This window comes from Talpa occidentalis, unplaced genomic scaffold (genome assembly GCF_014898055.3).
Source record: "Talpa occidentalis isolate TD23 unplaced genomic scaffold, MPIMG_talOcc4v2.1 talOcc4.6, whole genome shotgun sequence".
In the NCBI taxonomy this organism is placed as follows: Eukaryota; Metazoa; Chordata; class Mammalia; order Eulipotyphla; family Talpidae; genus Talpa; species Talpa occidentalis.
In genome coordinates this window covers 130,628,983-130,651,381 of record NW_023604972.1, presented here as the reverse complement: position 1 = coordinate 130,651,381, position 22,399 = coordinate 130,628,983, and the positions used below count along the sequence as shown (strand labels likewise).

Below are 22,399 nucleotides of genomic sequence, written 5' to 3'. Positions count from 1 at the left end.
CTGAATCACATTGTCATTCCATAAAAAACATTCTTATAAATCAGCACAAAAGGAAATGTAGATCTAAATGCATCATAATGTGGTTAACATGATGACATAAATGCTTTAAAAAATTGAATATAATCAGTCATAGTATAATTATTTTATTCTATTGAGAAAAATGTTTATACTCAGTAAAGATGAGGGGGGTAAAAAAACATGATACTCAGGGTAAGAATGTTCTATCACTATCTCTTCCCATAAATTAAGATTAATAATAAGGCTTACTTCACCAGTTGTGTAAAAATTACATTGGATTAGAATTAGGGTTCAAGCATCTGGCAAATATAAATTTATGTTTGGAATATTTCATGAAAACAAAGATACATTCCTCAGTGATATAAATTAAAATGACTAACATATAAACATAGCTCCTAATATATTTAAAAAAGAACGATATAATATAGTTTCAACATGGTAATCACACTGGTAAATCAAAATCAAAAACAAGTCTCCTTTTCTTTTTTTAGCAATTTACTCGTGATACCAACATATGTGATATCTAGCCTGTTTCCTTATTTATAAAAAGTTTTGGCTTGAATAAATAGCTTTTAACTTTCTTTCTACTCTAATAAATTATTTGGATGATTGATACTACAGGTTTATTTTTATCAAACGATTCTTAATTTTCATGTCATGGATTTCATAAAAAAGAAACTCTTAGTCTTTTTTCCTAGAAGTCAAGTTGATGAAAAGATAGAAGGTGTTGTTATCTTAATACTCTCATACCATTTGGTGTGATTTTTAGATGAAATTAACATCCTTGCCCTTTATGCTAAGTTGTTTAACAAAGCATAATTCATGAGTAGAAGGTGAAGAAGTGGTGTATGTAAAGCATTATAGATATGTAGAATGAGTGTTTTCTTTACCTTACTGAACTGTGCAACATTCTAAAAATATATAAATGCATCTTAGTCTATTCATGCATGATATGTTTATGAGCCTATTATGACAATTATGAAAAGAGGTAAATGAAGCTCTGTGGAATGATAAAACGAATGTAAACATCACCAATATAATTTTGAAAGCAATTTAATTTACTATATCATGAGAGGACAAAAAATGTATGAAAATTATCTGCTTCACTTGAAATGCATCCCTGTACAGGTTAGAAAGAATTAAAATGTAAATTAAGAAAACAATAACAACATGTGTAGACAATTGCATTTTTAACTTGACCATTCACACACACTTTCTGCTTTCAGGGAATACTACAAAATATGAATTTTGATTAACAGAGCCCTAACTTTCACCTCTGAACACTTAGGGATCAAGATATTTTCTTCTTATAACCTTCTAGTTAGACTTTGTACTACCGACATACAAAGGTTAATTACATGTTCCAACACCCTGGAGCAAATGATAGTGAATATAAGGACAATAGAAAAATGTTTCACAGCAGTGGCTTGAAGGTCCAGATATTGTGGTGGCTTTTCCAGCAGAGTCCAGTGACAGTTGCCTGAATTATTAGTCATTCTAACCATATCGCTTCAGTAGCAAGCACTTGACACTGTTTCTTACTAACTTCTCTTGGTTCCTACCTCTTCCCAAATCTGATTATCAGGGTCCCTCATCAATTTTGACAGTGTTACATGATATCTATCCAATAAATTCAGTTGCTTCTTCCCATGGTCAAAGTTGATTTTGTTGTTTGAAAATACACAGTACAATCACTAATAAAAAAACATTGACTAATACGCCAAAAAAAAAAAAGTAGCAATTTCAATTCAATGCATTATTTTCTTTTTCAAAAAAAGATTTTTATTTATTTATGCATATAAGAGCTGGGTGTAGTGCGGGGTGCAGGGGCCGGGGGAGTTAGAGGATTCACCAGAGACAAAGTGGGAAGCAGAACAGGCAGACTGAAATACACTGCTGAGGGGAGCAGCGGGGAGACAGGAGGGGTCTGCTGCGCCATGTGGGTAGCTCCCTGGCCTGGGGTGGAACTCCTGCTGCAGTGGCTGCTGGATAGCTTCATAGTGCTGAGACTTTATCTCTTGTGCCACCAGGGAGGCCCCTCAATGCATTACATTAAAAAAAGTCAAATGTAGGCCTCTATCCTACACTGAGTACTTAACTTGAATGACCCTCCATTGCTTCCAGAGACCATCTGTAACTTTTCCCTCCTCAAAAGTGGGGTTAATCCCCACCGACTGGGAGAACATTTTTGCACACAACACTAATGATAAAGGACTGATCACAAAAAACTGCAAAGAGCTGATGAGACTCAACAACAACAACGAAAATAATCCAGTCAAAAAATGGGCAGAAGAGATAAAAAGAAACTTCTCTGAAATGCAAATGGCCAACAGGCATATGAAAAAATGTTCAACATCACTTGTAATCAGGGAAATGCAAATCAAAACTACCATGAGATACCATCTTACACCAGTGAGAATGGCACATATTAAAAAAACTAGCAACAACAAATGTTGGCGAGGATGTGGAGAAAAAGGAACTCAACTGCACTGTTGGTGGGAGTGCAAACTGGTCCAACCACTATGGAGAGCTGTGTGGAGATTTCTGGACCTACTAAACATAGAGCTTCCATAGGATCCAGCAATTCCACTCCTAGGTATTTACCCAAAGGACACAGAAACATCAATTCCAAAGAACACCTGCACCCCTATGTTTATAGCAGCACTATTTACAATAGCTAAGCTTTGGAAACAGCCCAAATGCCCAAAAATAGATGACTGGATCAAGAAGATGTGGTACATATACACCATGGAATATTACTCAGCATTCAAAAAAGATAAACACATGCCATTTGCAGCAACATGGATGGAGCTGGAAGGGATCATGCTCAGCGAAATAAGCCAGAAAGATAAAGAAAAATACCGGATGGTCTCACTCATAGCAGGAATCTAGAAAACTTAAATAAGGGACCAGGAAAATGAATAACTATCAGAAAGTGAAAATAAATATCAACAAAAAACTATGAACCAGAGACACTTTTGGGGGGGTGGGGGGCAGGAGGGGAGGGATTGGGGTCAGAATGGAGGGTTGCAATTGTATGGGGAATATAAAAATAAAATTTATTTTTTAAAAAAAGTGGGGTTAATACCCCTCATTTTGGAAAGAGAAATAGGACTTTGAATCTCTTTTGTGGAAAACTATCACATTTTTATGAACATATCATTCTGAGTCTCTCATTTCTCATTTATGAAGAAAGATTTTCATTAAATTATCTTTAAGCATGTTCAGCTATCTAGTTCTTTGAATTTCTGATTTAATAACTATCATTTACAAATGACTTACTTCTGAGTTGCTCATATCACCAAAGGTTAAATAATTAGTCACTTATATTTCTGGATACAGACATTTCTTCAGAGAGTTCTGAGGAAACACTGCTTTAAGGAAAGGGATTCTGACATTTACCCCAAATGTATTGCTTATAACTAGAACCTTTGACTGGATTCTCTTGCCAATTGGTTCCTAACATATAAAAGTTGGATTCCTAAGAGGTGTAGAGAATGCCTTCTTTTATAAAAGAAGTTTCTTTTGCTCATTTTCTTGTTTTGAAACTGTCTTTGTAAAAAATAATCTGCTGATTATTTTCTGAATGTATCATTTTATTCTCTACGTGGAGTGGGATAATATATTATTTTATGTATTCAAAAAACCTATAATTAGGGGGCCTCCCTGGTGGTGCAAGGGGTTAAGTCTCAGCACTATGAAGCTAATCACAGCCACTGCAGCACGAGTTCGATCCCTGGCCAGGGAGGTGACCCACAAGGCACAGCAGACCTCTCCTAACTCACCCGCTGCTCCCCTCAGCAGTGTATTTCAGTAGATCCACCTGTTCTGCTCCCCACTCTGTCTGTGGTGAATCCTCTCACCCCCCACACCTCTGACCTATACCCAGGTTCTTGCATGGATAAATAAATAAGTTTTAAAAATAAAATCCATAATTATAGTTGCCACCAACTTCTAAACTCTAGCATTTTATATTATTGGTAGGAAATGATCTGACTTTGCATAGAGCATGTCTTGCTTAAATAGGAAATGTCAGAAAAAAAGAATGTATGATGGAAAGTCCATAGTTTTTAGAATTGCTTTCATGGGGAGTTATCTAAGGACATATTGTGTGGAGTCGTACATGTCAATGGGAGCATGATGCTTGGAACACAGAAGAGGGCTTCCCAACTGTCAAATCTGCAAATCTACCAGATGGCTGTTCTTCATGTGAGGATGGCTCCTCTTAAAAATAACGGAAGTTAACTTTTCTATGATGAATGACTTAAAGCCATCATACTGTCAGGCAGATTTAAATATAAGAAAATTTATATTATGTTTGCATTCTGGGGTGCTTATATAAGGTAAATTTAGAAAAATCGAGCAAAAGCCATTTTTTCAGTTTAATTAATAAATGATTATTTAATCATTTAATAATGACTAATTACAAATGATTTTTCAGCTTAATAAATGACTATTCTCTGTCAGCACCCTTACCATTAAGTTTCTCTAAAATCTTAAATTTATCCTTTACAGTGGCGATTATAACTTAATTCCTGTTTCTAACAAGATGCTATGGTTTATATCATTTTCTGATTCAATATCAGTTTCACTTTCCCATTCCAAGTCAAGATCTTGTTCAATTTCTAAATATGACTTCAGTATTTTTGTTTTACCTTCCTACCCTTTACCCTCTATTTTCCCAGTTTTTTTTTCCCTAAAACTTAAACTTTTTCTCTCTCAGTTGATATTTTAAGCTTAACAATGATTTTTATATTTCTCTATCTGTGACAAGTGGATTAAATAGTTCTTGGCTACAGTCAAAACACAAACCACGTGGTACTGCAGACATCTTCACCTAAATTTGTTGCAAGTTTCATCTCCAGGTTGATTCCCAAATCATCTATATTTTCAGTTTTAATGTAATCATTTCAGGGAGGATAGTCTCATAGACCCAAGGTTGGAAAATAATAAATTACATTTGCTGAAAGTAATAAATTACATCTTAAATTGTAACTCTCTGATATATGCTGAATAATCTAAAAAATATAAATATATCAAAGAACATTAACTTAGGCATATTATGCTTTTCTGCTGGAAATATTCTTTTAAGTTTCATGGAGACAGTGATGAAAATGCTGTGTATATCCAGGTATTACTCCCTGACATGGTTCCTTCAAGTCCACTTGCCTTAAAGCCTTTGTCTCCAAACTCTGCTTAGTAAAACCTGCCCTCAGGTTTACATGAACTGGTGCTTCTTCCAGAGCCTTCTCTGGAGAGATGATTTACTTTGGATCTTACGTGTTTCTGTACATCTTCTAAGAAGCATTAATAACTTTGTTTCATGTCAAGTTTCCACAAATATTTTTATATCAAAGAGTCTTGGAAAAAAAGAAAGAATCTCCCTTGGGGGAAGATTTGTTTTCTGACTGTAATAGAAAGACAATCAGTTCCTTGATGAGAATGATTGGAGAGATGTGCTGTAAACTCCAAATAAGACTGGGGATTTCAACATTCAAGATTCCTTATCTGGGCCTCCCTGGTGGCGCAGCTGGTTGAGCTCAGTGCTCTGAAGCTGCCCGCAGCCTCTGCAGCGTGGGTTCGATTCCAGGTTGGCCAGGGAGATACCCACATGGGGCAGCAGACATTTCCTGTCTCTCCTACTGCTCCCCTCAGCTGTGTTTTCGGTCATCTGCCTGCTCTGCACCCCACTCTGTCTCTGGTGAATTCTCTCACCCTCCCCTCCCTCTGGCCTATACCCCAGTTCTTGTATAAATAAATAAATCTTTGTTTTTTTAAAAAAGAAAGATTTCTTATCTATGACATGTGTGTGTGTTTGTGTGTGTGTGTAGCATGTGTCTGAGTTGCTTTTTGTTACTCCCTGGGGTGTGTGCAGCAAGGGGACTTAATGCTGTGTGCTGTGCTATGGGTCATAATGTCTTCTGTCTTAGACCCAGAGTCTCATGTCTTCTGCCAGCATCTATAAAACTGTAGCAGCTTAACTTGTCAGCTTGAAAGCAGGGCAAAATCACCAACCCCTCACTTGAAAGTCAGATATCATAGTCCCAAGTAACCGCTTGCATCTCTAAGTTACCAAGGCATTTATCTCATCCTTTGTTACCATTGCAAAGTGGCATTCTATTTTTTTTTTTTTTTACACAGGTGCTACTTTATTTTCCCTTGTGTTAGATTATTCTGAATTGTTGTACCAGGTCTGTACCAGGTCCCTCTTTGTATTAGCTTTGCATTAGCTAATAGTGAAGTACCTTTTATACTGAAGCCGATAAGTAAACCTTTGTTGAATGAAGGAATAAATAAATGGGAGATAGACAACATGATGCAGGGTTTGTGCAGCAAGGATGGTGATAAAATACCAACGTCAACTTAGACTATTTAATTGTAAGTATGTGTTACAGAAAAATATTATAAAGGCATGTTTTGATTTGGTTAACATTACATTTTGCTTTTCACTTAGAAGTTTGTTAGAATCAAGAAAGCAAAACAAATACTAGATAACAAATAAAGTTAACCTTTCATCAATAAAATCCTGTTTTCTTACTGTTCCTTCAAAAACAGAGAAAATTAGGAAATCTATTTAAATATTGTAATATACAAAAATATGCATTAGTAAACTTGACAATGGCATGGAACACTGTCTCTGGTAATGGCTCATTCACTAAATATAGTTCAAAATGCATGCATTAGTATTTATGCTATGTTCACTAAATATATATATATTTACATATCTATAATGTGTTACATTATACAATATAAAAATGTATATAATGTATATAATATATAAATTATATAATATAAATATATATAAATATATATAAATATATAAATATATGTTGTATCATGTTACATGTATTTATATATTATTTAAATATAAATATATATACTAAATACATATATGAAAGAAACCATTCATGTCACTATTATTCTATTTCTTTTTTTTAATAAGTTCTGTGTTTATTTATTTATTATTTATTTATTTATTTTACGCAAGCACTGGGTACAGTCAGAAGCGCAGGAGGGTGAGAGAATTCACCAGAGCCAGAACGGGGAGCAGAGCAGGCAGAGGGACCGAAGTATACAGCTGAGGGGAGCAGCGGGTGGCAGGAGAGGTCTGCGCGCCATTTGGGACCCTCCTCCGGTGGCCAGGAAGCAGCCGGGGATCGAACCGGCGCCGTGGAGGCTGTGGGCAGCTTCGCAACCCAGCGCTCAGCCGCTGCGCCACCGGGGAGGCCCTATTATTCTATTTCAATTGTAGTCCATTAGTGTGAGATTAAACTAAATATTTATAGAGTTGAACATTATTTTAGTATTTTCTATACTTCTGGAATTACACATGTAGGTAGGAAAAGTAATGTCCTAGAGATTGGTGCAAATATAAGATGATATTCACAATATGGGCATTTGGCCTCAGTAACTCATATCAAAAAAAAAATTCCAATTTTCATGTGGCTGATTTCAATCTAAATAATGTCCAGTAGCCACTATGCAAAAAATTAGAAAACAAAAATGGAAGAAAATGATGGTACTGCATACAATGTCTCCTTACTTATCTATGCATGTCAGAGTGACAGATATTTAGAATTTTAAGCCGTTAACCTATGTACAACTGAATACAAGACCTTCGCACTTTTACTTATCCCACATGCACACCCTTTGTTATGGGGTAGGAGGTGGGTGGAATGGTTGAAGACTGTCAAAAGTTCCAAACCTCCTGTTATAAAATAAATAAGTCCTGCAAATGTAACATGCAGCATGGCAAAGTATTCTTTGTGTGTAGTTTAAATTTTTGTAACTAGGTATGATGTCAGAGTTAACTAGACATAATATAGTGATCATTTTGCAAAATACAAATATTGAGCACCCATAATGTATACTTGAAACAACAAATAATTGATATATGTTATATATCAGTTAGACTTCCCCAACAAACAAACCAGAATCCTAAGAGGTAAAGAGTAATAGGGTAATAATCAAAAATTTTGCCTTAAAATTTTGTAAATTTTACATCAGAGAAATGAGACATCAGAGAAATGAGACATCAGAGGAATGTTGAGTGTGTAGTCAACTAAAATAGTCAACTAAACTAGTCAACTAAACTAGTCTGGGTTCAGTGAAGAGGTTAAGACCAAAGGTACCAGCATGAGAAACCAGGGTACTAAGATAAGCTATGGGTTATTATGTCATGTTGGACTGTAGTAGAGAAAGATGGAGGGTATTACTACCTAGTAACAGGCATTCAACAATCAAAGTTAAAAATAGAGTATCAGAAAAAGGAACTCTTCTGCACTGTTGGTGGGAGTGCAAACTGGTCCAACCACTATGGAGAGCTGTGTGGAGATTTCTGGACCTACTAAACATAGAGCTTCCATAGGATCCAGCAATTCCACTCCTAGGTATTTACCCAAAGGACACAGAAACATCCATTCCAAAGAGCACCTGCACCCCTATGTTTATAGCAGCACTCTTTACAATAGCTAAGCTTTGGAAACAGCCCAAATGCCCAAAAACAGATGACTGGATCAAGAAGATGTGGTACATATACACCATGGAATATTGCTCAGCAATCAAAAAAGATAAACTCATGCCATTTGCAGCAACATGGATGGAGCTGGAAGGGATCATGCTCAGCGAAATAAGCCAGAAAGAAAAAGAAAAATACCGGATGTTCTCACTCATAGCAGGAATCTAGAAAACTTAAATAAGAGACCAGGAAAATGAATAACTATAAGAAAGTGAAAATCAAAATCAACAAAAAACTATGAACCAGAGACACTTTCTGGGGGGTGGGGGCGGGAGGGGAGGGATTGGGGTCAGAATGGGGGGGTTGCAATTGTATGGGGAATATAAAAATAAAATTTATTATTTTAAAAAAATAGAGGATCAGGAATCTGTGTAATAAGAACAAGAAACATGCAGTGTGGTGTGTGCATCTGAGGGTGGGAGAGTGGGGTCAGGGAATATCACAGAAACCTACAGATCATTGTATTTTAAGAGACAAAAGATTGCACAATTAATCTGATCAGTGTTTTCATACAAGACCCAGATACCATCAACTTAACCTTTTATATTGAATTTAGAGTGAGGTATCAAAATTAGCATTTTAAACAGATAAACTAAATGTCACATAGTGTGCAATACACTTGAAGCCATTATTTAATTAAATTGTATTACAATTATTTCCCACAGGAAGACACTAAAACTGGTAACACTGAAATAGCTTGTCTGAGAAATGAGATTTTAAACAAGGTCTATTTGAGATCAATGTCTTTAAAACTGGATTTAAATACACATAGTTTTGAATCATTTTTGCCATTAGTCCTTGAGATGTGAGCTATTTAAAATGTCAAAGCTTCAGTTCCCTGGATATTGAATGAATATGATAGCAGTCCCTACCCCATTAATTGTAGTTAATATTATGTGAGCAAAATGAAGATGAAATGCACTGAGAGCTCTTTCTGATTCATAATAAGTCCTCAGAATGTGTTAGAATACAACTACTGTAATGTAGATATCCATTTCAGCATTTGACTTATTTTTATTGCACTGAATTTTATTCCACAAAATTTAAAGATGGAGATAAGCAAGAACTTTTCCTTATTCTACTCAGATACTATCCTAAAATTAAAAAGTAACTGTGTGCACTATGATAATCAATCACACATAATGTTTAGGATAAAAAGGTTTTTCTTCCACATCTCCATTATCTATCTTTCCACCAGCTTAGAAAAACAGAAGTCATACATATTCAAATGTCTTCTAATAGCTTCAATAAGATAAGGAGCTTAGGGCTTAAATGAGTTTGTTTCTCCTGTCCTTGCAAACTGGGACAAATTCTAGTAATAACCTCTATATTGGTAGTTTTTTTTTTTTTTTAATGACAGAGAAATTTTCTTTCAATATGTGGATTTATAATAAATAAAAAGGACCTAGAAAATTTGTGGAGGGCTTTTGTCATCTATTTTGCTATCAGTTTCTCCGACCTGTAAGAGGAAAATTAAGCCTAACATTTTCAAGGTGTTTCAAAATTTTGAGATATTAACAGGAGTGAGACACATTAAATATGTAATTTTTGAAGGAGCTTAGAAAGCGAAAGATTTTGCTTTTACTATCTGTAACCCATTGAGTTTTCATTTGCAATTTGATGTACATATTTCCAAGTGAGTGTGTCACTCTGCTTATGCTTTTTTATAGCTTTTAGCAATAAGAGAATAAAGTAGGTAAAAGCTCTGCATAATAGAACCAAGCAAAAGGCTGAATATAAGGAAGTGTCTCTGGTTATAACAAAATTCCTGTGGACATTCCAGCTAACTCTTGCTGGCTAGCAAAGTATAAGTTTGTTGAATCATGGTGGAAATAACACAGCAATCTGTAAAGTCCTTCAAAGTTATATTAGCTGACATGTTAATATGTTTACATGAGGGATAAGTCACACTTTATACAATGCTACGCTGTGGTCTTTTGTTTTTAAGATTAATTTATTTATGTATACAAGAACTGGGGTGTAGGCCAGAGAGGAGGGGAGGGTGAGAGGATTCACCAGAGACAGAGTGGGGAGCAGAACTGGCAGATCTAGTGAAATACACTGCTGAGTGGATGAGCGGGCGAGACAGGAGAGGTCTGCTGCACCATGTGGGTAGCTCCCTGGCTGGCCGGGATCAAACTCATGTTGCAGAGGCCGCGGTTAGCTTCACAGTTCTTTGTTTAATACCATGTGCCACCAGGGAGGCCAACCTCATGGTCTTATAAAAATAAACTGTTTTCAACTAATGTATCTTTACTAGGACTATTTAAAAGATATTTATATACATTTTCCAAATAATTAAATGTACATACCCTAGGCCTAGATTTGTATCCTAGAAATATGATGATGATGATTTTATTATTTGCTCTTTATTATAAAAGCCTTACTTGCTCAAGGAACTGAGCTTAGAAATCTAATTGTAAAACTGAGGCCACCAAAGGGGGACGGTAGAGAGAGGGGAGTAGAGGCAGGTGCCCAGTGGACTCCAGTGGGTGGTGTTTGGGGCTCTGAGTTTGGGCATGGTCTGGTCACACATTTGGGAGGTATAAACCTATACCCCTACAAAATGCAGTGCTATAAACCAATGTTATCATAATTAAGTAATAATAATAATAATAATAATAATAATAATAATAATAATAACTAAAACAAACTAGCAGCCAATTGGGCATTACAACATAAAAATACTTAAAAACATTGTCACCTGGGGCCTCCCTAGTGGTGCAGGGGTTAAAGTGTCAGCAATATCAAGCTATCACCAGTCTCTTTGGCATGAGTTCGATCCCCGGCCAGGAAGCTGACCCACATGGCACAGTAGACCTCTCCTGTCTCGCCCGCTGCTCCCCTCAGCAGTGTATTTCAGTCAGTCTGCCTGTTCTGTTCCCCACTCTGTCTCTGGTGAATCCTCTCACCCCCTGCCTCCAGCAAGTTCTTGTATGCATAAAGAAATAAATCTTTAAACAAATTTAATTAAACAAACAAAAAATATGATCAATTTAGAGTCTCTCCAATCTAGGAAGGAGTAGAAACTACATGGAGTATACTGAGAGGAAGAAAGCATTTTCCTGTACATGTTTTATTTTCCTCTTAATTTCATTTTAAGCCATATACACGCATATCTCGAGAAATTTAACAGATTTTCAAATAATAAAATTGCTTGATGCTCCCCTTCCTCCTGCTCATTCATCCGTGTGTGTAAATAATTCTAAACAAATGACAGCAAATGGAGCATCTGGTGCTAGAGGTAGTATGTAGCTCCCAGCTGTGCCTGATCTTCAAAACACAATATGTTTTCCAGTAGTAATGTTTTAATAATTGCTATCCTTTTTAGCTACAACAGATAAAATTGCATGTTGATTTAATGCCACTAAAACAAATAAGAGATTAAATTTTACATAGATTAAGAAGTTCACAAATATAGATATTTGGAAAGCCAGATTGTAAAAAAAAAAAAAAGCTCTTTCAAAGTGAAAACTCTTTTAAGATATTTGCAAAATGGTTATTATACAAAGAGAAAGATTTAGAGAGAAGGGTGGGGAAGGCAAAATATTCTTCTTGAGAGGCGCAGCATTTGCTTATTTAAAGCCAAAGAAATGATCACAGCAAAAGGCTCTACTTAATAAGTATCTGGCACTTTCACTTTGTTTCAATAGATAGGAAAAATAAACACATGACATTTCTCAGCAGAAATGTTAAAAAGGGGCTCCCTGGTAGTGCAAGGGGTTAAGATGCAACCTATGAAGCTGTCCACAGCCTCTGCAGCATGAGTTCCGTCCATGGCCAGCCAGGGAGCTACCCACATGGCGCAGCAGACCTCTCCTGTCTCACCCACTGCTCCCCTTAGCAGTGTATTTCAGTGGCTCTGCCTGTTCTGTTCCCCACTCTGTCTCTGGTGAATCCTCTCACTCCCCACACCTCTGGCCTGTACTCCAGCTCTTGTGTGCATAAATAAATAAAGCTTAAAAAAAATGTACTGTCCCAAAATATTATACATCTGAAATGACTGTGCATTTCCTATGGTATTGGAAATTATGAACAACCTTCCTATAACAAATATGCCAAGACAGGGGACAGATACAAATATACATTATCATTTCCAATAATGAGAGATCTTCCCAATACTACATCTTCCCAATACTAGTATCTTGAAATTATATTGTGTTTCAATGATGAGGTGATGTATACAAAGGTTATTAAAGGAGCACTGTTATACTTGAATTCTGTCCCAATTTCATATATTAAAGTCCCAACATCTGATACATCAGCTGTAACTTCATTTGGAGATAAGATATTTAATGTGGAGCCTCCCTGGTGGCCTAGGGGTTAAGTCTCAGCATTACCACAGCACCCCAAAGGCCTGAGTTCAACCCCCAGTCAGGGAGCTTACCCACATGGCGCAGCAGGCCTCTCCTGTCTTGCCCACTGCTCCCCACAGCAGTGTATTTCAGTAGATCCACCTATTCTGCTGCCTACTCTGTCTCTGGTGAATTTTCTAATGCCACACACCACACCTCTGGCCTACACCCTGCGGCAGCCTCTGCCGCTAAACGCCAGTGAACTTACTGGAAAGAGGGAGGCTTTCACTCAGACACATCAGAGTGAGTAAGACCCCCTTCCCCTGTGCGCTGGACTGGACAGTCAATGACGGGTAAGATCGGGGGCAGACTAAAGAAGGCACTGGCCAGCCTCATGTCTGTGACTCCTGACGACCTAAGATAGGCGCAGTCCCCGAGGGGCTTCATCATGATAAACTTTGGCTTTCAGATCAAACAAGGCACACATGCCTATAAGCCTAATTTAGGCAACAAGCCCGCAGTAATTAACCCCTCCTTTGATGGAAACAAGGCTGCTAAGAACGTCACCTGCAAACAAGCCTGATGGAATTACCTACAAAGCAGTTTTACCATTAATCAAATAGCCATTGTTTCAGAATAAGTAGCAACCTAGCAACCTGTCTATAATCATACTACTTTTTCACTTACTTTGCTTTTTCCTTATATGTGTACAATCAGTTTCAGGAAATGCATGATAAAGAAAATAGTGTGTGGCAATGGTAGTTTTATAATAATCATAATACTTCTCACATGAGACAACACCATAAAAACCAAAATGCTTACGTAGAGAATATATTGCTCGTGATTACTAAAAGTAGGAGGTGCCAGTAGGTAAATATCAATGCTTTCTGATCATTGTGGTTTTGGGATACGAATCAAGAAAAGCTAGCTTAAAGAATGCTGCTCGGTGTAGGCAAAAACGATTGTGTAGATTCAGTACCTGGAGATTGTTTACTGTGCCATGTCATGGAACAGCGATCACATGCACATGAATAATGAAGTAGATGTCTTATGCCTTACAAAGTATTTTATGCTGAGAAAGAATTAAATTGTATGAAATCATCTATTGTTGGAAATGGTATAAAAGTGTATGATGATTTTGAGCAAATTACATTCAGATCTTCACTCTTGAAGTGTGTCTGTTTGTCATTTATGCGCCGATTCCTTGAGCATCCTCACAGTTTCTCAATCCTGAGACAGTCCTGCAAGTCTACCGCTGCGTTGGTCCGCGGCAACACCCCAGGTGTTATATGCAAAAATACATAAAACTTATATATGCAAAAATACATAAAAAAAAAGATATTTAATGTGGTGATTCAGCTAAAAGGACAGCTTTAGAGTGGATCATAACCCAATATGGCAAGTATCCTTTTAAGTAAGAAAAATTTGGTTTCCCCTATGAAAAGACAGCAAGAGGTTGGCCATCTGCAAGCCCAGGAGCGAGGCTGCAGGGCGAAGTGACCCCTGCCAGGTCCTGGTTTTGGTCTTCCCGACTCCAGAACCTTGAGACATTATTTGTTGTTTAAGTCACCCAGTCTGTAGTGTTTTGTTTCAGAAGTCCATGAAGACTAATACAACCATCGATGTAAACATATTTTTTTCCTGAAGTGAGCAAAATAGTTATAGATGAGAAAGCAAAGGGAATTCATTCTGCTGTTACAATTGGGAGTATAAGAAAATTTAAAATTTAAATCATGTGGTTGAAGATTATTGTTTGTGAGGCCAATCTACCACTTATGATAGATGAGAATGAGGCTGGTGAATTAACTTTCCTGAGCCTAGTTTCTTCACTGTAAACTAATGACATGACTGGGTATTATGAACTGATATAAATTAGATATTATGAACATTAAAAATAATGACTTTAAAACATACGGCATAATGCTTGGGACATAGAAATGCTCAAAAGCATTCATACAAATGATTATCTGGTAGAGTGTCAGGAGTTGTCATAAATTAAGCTACTGGGAAGGAGCATTCAGAATCAAGAATTTTTAATAACTTAGCCTTGCCAATTAAGATTTTCTGCATGTTAAATATTAGACATAAGTTAAATATCTAGCCAGCTTAACTGAAGCATCTGCCCAGGACAAAATCTTCACTATTCAGGCCATTTCCAAGATAACTTTCAAGGCCTCTGAGCAATGTTAAGGTTTCAGACTCAATGACATATTTATACCTCAGCTGGATTAGGGAAATAAAACCCTTATGTGAGGAAAATATTCATTTTCCTAGTTCAAGGGACCTAGTTTCAATTTTTATTTGAATAATTTATTTAGGTTGTACAAATATACCAATGCTTAAAAATCTATAGTAAGAGATCTTTGTGGGACCTATTTTGTGTCAGACAGACTCATCATGCCTCTCATGGTCGTGCTGAGGTGTTTAAGAGAAAATCTGACTGAATCAGCCATTTGCTGACAATGAAAAAATAAGAGATCATCTGTTGATCATCATGACATGCCCCCAACAATGAAAACTTTTGTCTGCAGAGTTTTAGCCAACATACAGATAAATGGGTTTCACAACAAATGACCCAAACTCAAAGCACATCCCTGCTAACATTTAAACATCCTCCCCGACATGCCCTGACCAACATGGCAGACACTTGGAGACAGCCCCGAGGTTGTGTATCCTACTCATGATTCCTGTTCACAGATAACTTTATTTTTCAATTTTTTTTGTTTTTATTTATGCATACAAGAGCTGGATTGTACACCAAAGGTGTAGGGGGTAAGGGGATTCACCAGAGACAGAGTGGGGAGCAGAACAGGTGGATCCACCGAAACATACTGCTGAAGGGAGCAGCAGGAGAGACAGAAGAGGGCTGCTGCTCCATGTGGTCAGCTCCCTGGCCGGGGATTGAACTCATGCCGCAGTGGCTGGCGATAGATTGATAGTGCTGAGATTTTAACTGCTATGTCACCAAGGAGGCCCAATTCCTAATCTCAGATAAATGTCTTTTGACTATGTTATTGCCTGATTACTTTTTGATTCAACATATGATAGTAATGTTAGTATGAGACCATCATGTGATTTCCTTATTGATGAGAATTTAAACTCTCGGCCTAATAATGATGCATGTAACACTCATGGCTTTATATTTCCAATGCAGAATAATGTTCACTCAAATGTAAGGTGCTTAAGCAAAGAGAGGGCACTTGGGTTTCCCACAAACTCTTCTTTTTAATAAAACAAGTAACCAATCAAGTGGAGGCTAAGTATCCAATATCCATTGTGACAGATCTAACAAAGCGTCTAACAAACACACAGACAATTTTTTATCATTTCTCATTTTCTTCTCATGACTTGTGAGGCCAACAAACCACCACTTGTGAGGCCTGTCACCACAAAGATACTGCATCAACCAAAGCTCTTAAGAGTTTCGAGAGAGAAAATACTGAGTGGGGTTGGGGGCTGGGGGATGGTGGAAAGCCTTTATTGTGGCTTTCTGGGAAAATAACGGGTGAGGCAGGATAAGCAAGCTTATCAGATTTAGAGTTGGCCAGTTTGAATGAATTGGTGGACTCCTAGGTGTGAGGACTGCAGCTGGATTGATGAGAGCAGGAGAAATCTGCAGTATGAGAGCTCTCCATTCCACTGCAGACGGGATGAATCCCAAGTGATTTAGTTTCCTGTCAAATGTCTAATGTCTCTGTCTGGCCCCCTCCCCAAGACACATGGAGCTGGCCTGTCCCTCTACCTCACTGTGTCCAAACCTAGGTCCCAAATGGGACAGAGGAAATTATATAATAGTGTTCACCCTCCTCCACCTAGCAGTGCAACCTCATCATTGGCCCACAGCGGTGTCAACCTTGATGGTGCCCAGGGCAACAGGCGCAGAGCAGGGGGTGGCCACCAAAGAGGCAACTAAAAGCACTAGGTGCCTCCCTGGTGGTGCAAAGGGTTAAGCACAGCACTGTGAAGCTATCAGCAGCCTCTGCAGCATGAGTTTGCTCCCTGGCCAGGGAGATACCCACATGGTGCAGCAGATCTCTCCTGTCTCACCCTCTGCTTCCCTCAGCAACGTATTTCAGGAGATCCACTAGTTCTGCTCCCCATTGTGTCACTGGTGAATGCTCTCACCCCCCATACCTCTGGGTTGCACCCAGCTATTTTCTGCATTATAAATAAATCTTTGAAAAAATAAATAAAAGCACAAGGACTCTGGGAGGCGGGGTCAGTATGAGGTCAGATTCCAAGTCCCAGTACCTGATCCAGTGCTCCCTCTGACTCTTACAGAACACAGATTCAAAGACCCTGTTCATAAGCATTACACAGGTCTGTGTGTGACTGCCGCGGCTGCACATTCATGAAACTGGCTCTGGATCTATAGGATTTGTATGCCTCCCGCACATCTTCCAGACCTAACTTTATTCGTACTCTTGTGTGACAACAAGCTAAGCAGTGTCTCGCTTTAGCTCCTCGGCTTATGTCTTATTTTCTCTGCCAGGATTTTCTGCCACTCTTGCACGGAGACACTATGGAAACCAACTCAGTCATTTTGACACACGCTCTTCTAGTGGGAGAGAAAGCACAAGCAAGGAGGGAGTGTCAGCTGATGTCAAATAATCCCATCGTTGGGTTTCTAGGCAGAAAAACATGAACTAATTTCTCTACCATGCCTCAGAACACCTTGCACCCTTTGACTAGTGTTTCTTCCTGCCTGGGTCATTCTTCCTGCCACCCACAAGTGCTCCTTAGGCTGGCTTCATGAAATAAACTATGTGCAAGCTAGCCCTTGAATAAAGCCATTTTTTTTTTTTTTTAGAACTACTATAGGTTTTTTTTTTTTTTTAAGATTTATTTATTTATGCATACATCTGGCCTGGGGTACAGCCCAGATGTGCAGGAGGGTGAGAGGATTCACCCGAGACAGAGTGGGGAACAGAACAGGCAGACCGAATGAAATACACTGCTGAGGGGAGCAGCAGATGAGACAGGAGAGGTCCGCTGCGCCATGTGGGTATCTCTGAGGCTGGCAGGGATCGGACCCTCACTGCAGAGGCTGCAGGCAGCTTCACAGCATTACACTCAACTGCCTGTGCCACCTGGGAGGCCCTCCACCTTTTTTTTTTTTTTTGCAGGATCTTTGAATAAGTGTGGGAGTGATTAAAGATAAATGACATAACATCCTAAAATGCCAAACACAGAAGCATATAAATTATAGTTACATAGTGTCTTTGAGTAATTGATTCTCTCTGTTTGAAAAGATGTTTGATGAATTAGATATAGTCAGATGCATAGGAAATGTAGCTTTGTTCTTTAAAAAAAAAAAAAAAAAACCTCATTTTAATCTCTATTTCAATCTATCCTTGGTCAAATCTTAGTTAATTCTGTCCATTGCGTGAGTCTTCTTTAGAGTTTGCCTTTCTCAATGAGACAGGTGTCAGGTACCCCAGGGGCATCTCTTCCCTGGGCAGAGTCAACCATCCTGCTTGTCCACATGGGAAATCTCATCTCTTCCCTCAATCTCTGGACTCCCCCACAGTTTTAAAGTCTCAAAAGTCTTATTAGCACCTCTGGGCTACTGCTGTGCCCCTCTGGAGATAGGAGAGATTTGGCTGAGCACTGAGAACCCTCACAAGCTGCGGTGACTGGGGAAAGACATTTGCGTCTCACCCTCTTTGCTCTTTGTGCAATAATCCTATGCATTATATCTGCTATGGCCACTGTGGCATGTTGGCATTCGATGGACAAAACTTGCACTTTCCCCAGGAACCAATATGGACACAGGTTAAGTTCCCTCTGCCTTTGAATCAAATGCATCTGCCTTGTCATGGATGCAGCCCAAATGTCCATCAGTAGAAGACTGGATAAAGAAAATGTGGTCTCTCCACACAATGGATACTATTCCACCCTGAGGAAAGACGAAATGCAGCCATTTTTAGCAACATGGAGGGAGTTTGGGGAAATTATGTGAAGGAAGGTCAGAATGACAAAGACAGATACTGGATATTTACACAGCAGACCAATCGACAAAACAGCATCCTTAACAAAACTCAGCAGATAATTAATAAGCACTATGAGGGCTTTGAGGTTAAGGAGAAGCTAGGAGACAGGGGTGTGGATAGAAGGGGTAATGTTGGGGGAAAAAAGAAAAACAGGTAGATTTATTTACTTGAACTAGGTAGGGAAGTTCAGGAGGAAGATTAATAAGAGTGATAAAGGTCAGGTCAGGCTTTAAATCTTATACTTGTAAGTAAATAAATATTGACTACATGAAGCACTTATTAAAAATGCATACACATTTCTCACCTATATTTCCTAGTCCGTGATCAAAGAGGGATAACAAGGATCATGGCAATTTTCCAGAAATCCCCTCCACCAGGTTTCTAATTTTCTGCTTTCCCTTCAACTCTTCTCCCCTCCACAGCAGGTAGCACCTCTGTCAAATCTTGGTTTGTGAGAAAAACAACCTCTCAGGTGAAAACCCTCTTGTTTAAGGCATAAAGTTGTGGATTGGAGTTCTCCAGTATTGCTCTTGAAAGCAAAAGACAAGTTTCTGAAAACTCACAAAGTATTTTCTCTCTACAAAACTAACTATGCCTCGAGGCGTTTCTATAATAAAACACCGAGAGCAATCAGCCTGGAATGGGGACTGTGCATGAAGAACACATAATCAGTATAATCAAATTATTATCCTGTCAAGAAGGAAATGTGTCCTTACAAAGCCTAGTGGCTAGGAAACCCCAGCAGGCATTTTGTGGCTTCTCAATTCAGTGTGGATGAAGCAGAAAGGTAGTCTTGAGCTGGAGGGCCTTTGGAAGAGAAGCACCCGGAGAGATTCTGAAGGAGAAGGGAATTCGACCGTTTCCTCGAGGGATTCAGGAGCGGAGGGAACTCAAGGTGCAAAGACAAGATGAAGAAAGCACAGATGTGTGCAGAATCCTCCATGTGAGAAGGCCAAGGTTAAAGGGCCAGGGAACAGTGGAAGAAAAAATTGTGTATTTGGGTGAAGGACTTCTAAGTAGGGTACCCCCCCAGTTGTTCTTGAACAGTCTCCTCGAACCCCTGCTATCCACATCTGAGGATTATTATCTCCCCTTTCCACTTTTAAAGATGTCTGGTCTTGGGAAATAAATTATAGGAGCCAGTAGCTTGGTAGTAAACCTCAGAGTGTACTTAGTACATAAAAAATATATTCTAAGCCAATACCCAACCATCCCTCTCCTAAAAAACACATTTCTGTGATATAATCTGATATATAGTAATTCTAAATGAGTACTGAAATTGAAGTGATAGGAAAAAAAGATTCTTATTTAAAAAAATAATTCATTTAGTTAATTTTAACTGAGCTAACACTGGGGTATCCCTGTTAGTATCCCCACCGTAATGTACCCACCACCAACTCATCCACAGTCTACCACAGACCGAGATTCTTATTTCACTTCCTATCACTGGACAGTTTTATTTATTTTAATATGCAGGAGTTAGGAGGAACTAAATCTCTCCTTCATAATCTGAACTTGCCAGGAATATAAATAAGTAACAAAGCTTATGTTGCACTGAATGAAATCAGATCTACAGATACAAGATAACCAGATAGTGAAGGATCACACAAATTGAAGAGAAACAATTAATATCTTCATGAATATCACTCAATTGTTTTACATTCTTGGGATAAGTGGCATCTACAACATACCTCAAAGATTTCTTGTCAAACAAAATATTGGAATTCATCCTATTCCATAAGGTTTTAATTGTTCATTTTGTAAAAAGCATATTATTGTAGCAATGTGATTTAATTCTAAGAGCCTTAGAACAGCAGACACTAAATATTGTATATGTATAACAGACATGTGCATCACAAATATACTAATGGTAATTACTTTATCTTACTATATATTTGGAACTGTATCATACTAGTTTCATCATTTTACCTATATAAATTTTTATATTTTAAGAGAATTGCTATGCATCATAGAAGCAAAAATTAAGAATGCATTATTATCCAGTAATTTTCCTCTGTCCTTTCCACAAATTTGCCACTAGCTCCTACTCTGCAGAGATCCAACTCTTGGTCTTTATTTATGATGAACTTGATACTGACCCAAGTGGAGAAAACTAGAGATCCCAATATGGTAAATAATTTTAAAAGCAGAGAATCACCATTCAGAGCTAAGTTATAAAATCTGCCATAATCCAGGCTCTCAGGAGATGTACACTAGATCGCTCTCTTGCTCTCTCTCTCTCTCTCTCTCTCTCTCTCTCTCTCTCTCACACACACACACACATTTTAACTGTTTTATTCAGGGGTTATATCACTTTACCCATTGTACATTGATTTAAAAATAAATTGGATGTGTTGTTAGGTGGAAACTCATCACCTCAGAGAGTCATGCATATGAATCAAAACCACCATATCCTTAGGATCCTGTGATGGAAAAAGCAACCACAACAAAGTTAGGGATATCCCCCCACATGCATGCCATTTTAAATGATATGGAAACCAATAGGTACCCATTTCTAAAAACAAACCTTTCACCATAGCTATTTCTCCCAATACCTAGTCCTAGAGGTCAAAGGGTCCGAAACAGAGAAAAAAAGATCACATTATGGTCAAAAAATGACATCCTAGTTCATGTGCACGTGGTAGGTCTGGAGGAAGTGTGTGAGGAAAGGAAATGAGAGTAACTTAGAGTGAAGTAAGGACACTAGTACATTAACTTTGACCTTGAGTTTAATGTTTTCTACTGGACTTAAAAAAAGATTTTATAATTCAAGTGGTCAGAAAAATTATGGAATATGGCCAAAACTTCATGAATAGATAAGAAAGCTAGAAGTAACTGAGCAGACTGCAATGACAGTGTATGGAAAAAGTAACACAAAATAATTCTTGATCGTATTATTGTACAATGCCATATGGTATAGATTCTTAAGTGCTTTCTGAAAATAAGCAAGGCATTAATTTATTAACTAAGCAACATGCACTGAAACTTAGTAATGTCACCCTATTTTTAAGGAGTAAACACATTAATCATCATGCCAGTTTTCAAAAAGTAATCTGAGCTATTGGAATAACAAGCTGTCTTGAATCAACTTTCATTAATACTTCACCAAAAAACAGTTATGGTAGGCAGTGTTTCCAGCAACTTAAGTGATGATTTCATTCTACATACCTTGAAGAATCAATGACTCAATAATCAATAATCAATTATTATGAGCATTTAATAATTTTACCTGTTGGGATAATCCACCCACAATATATTATAGGCATCTTTAGATTACAAGTACAAATGTTCTTAGAGTTGTTTTTTTCTTTATATTCTCTGCCAAAACACAATTTTTTTCTTACATCATATATATAATATTTGCTCTGATTTTAATGATAAAAATCAGAATTGCCACAAACATTCAATCTCACTCAATGACTTGTTCTCATCAAGGTTGAAGATTCACTCAATCTGTTTCCAGACAATGATATATTTACAATGTTTGAACTAAGGTGTATAGAGTTGCTAATGGGAAGTTTCATTTATGTTCATATTTCTAAATAATTCTGTTATAGCATCTCCCCAACTTTTCA

At 37.8% G+C, this 22,399-nt stretch overlaps 1 protein-coding gene across 9 annotated transcripts in view; it reads right to left on the bottom strand.

The window, feature by feature from the left end:
* Nucleotides 1-22,399, bottom strand: part of CDH18 (cadherin 18) — a 712,342-nt gene that overhangs the window by 213,057 nt on the left and 476,886 nt on the right. The gene's annotated exons all lie outside the window — the stretch shown is intronic.